This window comes from Echinops telfairi, unplaced genomic scaffold (genome assembly GCF_000313985.2).
Source record: "Echinops telfairi isolate 266 unplaced genomic scaffold, ASM31398v2 ScPeMD7_5;HRSCAF=22, whole genome shotgun sequence".
In the NCBI taxonomy this organism is placed as follows: domain Eukaryota; kingdom Metazoa; phylum Chordata; class Mammalia; order Afrosoricida; family Tenrecidae; genus Echinops; species Echinops telfairi.
Genome location: NW_022103901.1, coordinates 43317786 through 43319252, shown reverse-complemented (window position 1 = coordinate 43319252; position 1467 = coordinate 43317786).

The following is a 1467-nucleotide window of genomic DNA, read 5'->3' as shown; positions in this document are numbered from 1 at the left end:
TCACCACATTTGCTTATGCACCTATTTGTCTTCAGCGATCGTATCATGGAGGTGAGACACAATGACATGATTTTTTGTTCTTTGATGCCTGATAACTGATCCCTTTGGCAGCTCGTGATGACACAGGCTGGTGTACTTCTTCTATGTGGGCTTTGTTGCTTGTTTATCTTCAAGCCTTTAAGCCCCAGATGCTATATCTTTTGATAGCTGGGCACCATCAGCTTTCTTCACCAGACTGTACATTCTTATGAGAGCAAACAGCCTCATCTTTTTTCCTCAGAGTGGCTGGTGGGTGAGCAGCCCAAAGCTTATTCCACAGGGTGACCAGGGCCATCATAATTATTTTTAAAGATCTCAATGTAACCATCACCCCACTCCACCCCCTCAAAAAAAAAACCTCTACTAAGCTATTGCTGGCATGAAGGTGACTTCAGGAAAACAGCACCTTCAAGGCTCAAGGTTCGAAAGGGCACTGAAGGCTAAGGGCCCAAGTGGGCTACCCTGTCACTTGAACTCAGAAGTCCAAGTTCCCGGAGAATTCAACCTGTTCTCAAGAGCTATGTATCCAGGTGGGATTTGTGTGTGCCTCATGTTTTAAGAGACCAATACGCACAAACATATACACTTAAACATAAATATGTTTAGTTATACAAGACACCAACTTTTCTCACGTGAACTCATTCCCTCTGGTTCAGATGGGTAGATACATGTCTACCTTACTTCTTTTTCAGGGCTGCCACTATGCCTTTGGGGCCCTTTGGTACAAGGGCATAGGTCCATGGGCTTGCTGCTAAGTCCACCCATATATGGTACCTTAGAAGAAAGACCTGGTGACCTACTTTCCAAAAATCAGCCACTGAAAACCCTTTGGTGCACGTTCCTACTCTGACACGATTGGTCAGAATCAATGTCACAGCAACTGGCCCATTCGATGGATGGACCACCAGTTAAGGCCCCGCCCCTGTTGATGAATGTTTATAAGGTTGTCAACAGAAAACCCCACAAGAAAGACGAAGTGAGTGAATGGGTGTCATCCCAATTTCATAAAGGGAGGAACGATATAGAGCGGTTGTTAATGACTAATCCAACATGCTCACTGATTCCTGACAGAGGTGGGCAGAGTGGGATCAGCCTAGCACTGTACTTCCTTTCTGCTGCCACATGGGGTCAGTGTGGAGCTCTCTCTCTACACTTCCCATGTCCAGTGGGCCTCCATTGACAACTAGCCTTTCCTTGATACCAGTTTTGACATCACTGTAGAAACCTGGGCTTCAGGAGTCCTGCTACCATTCTCTACCACAGGCGACCACCATTTCTCTCTACAGTTCGCCCTGACCTTTGCTCTTTGTTTTTACGGAAAAGATGGTATTTTTACCTCTAACTTTGCATTACAGACAGGTAGGTTGCAGGTGTTTCCTTTCTTTTCCAGAAAGACCTGAGCTCCTTCTACAAATCCCTGTTCACCCT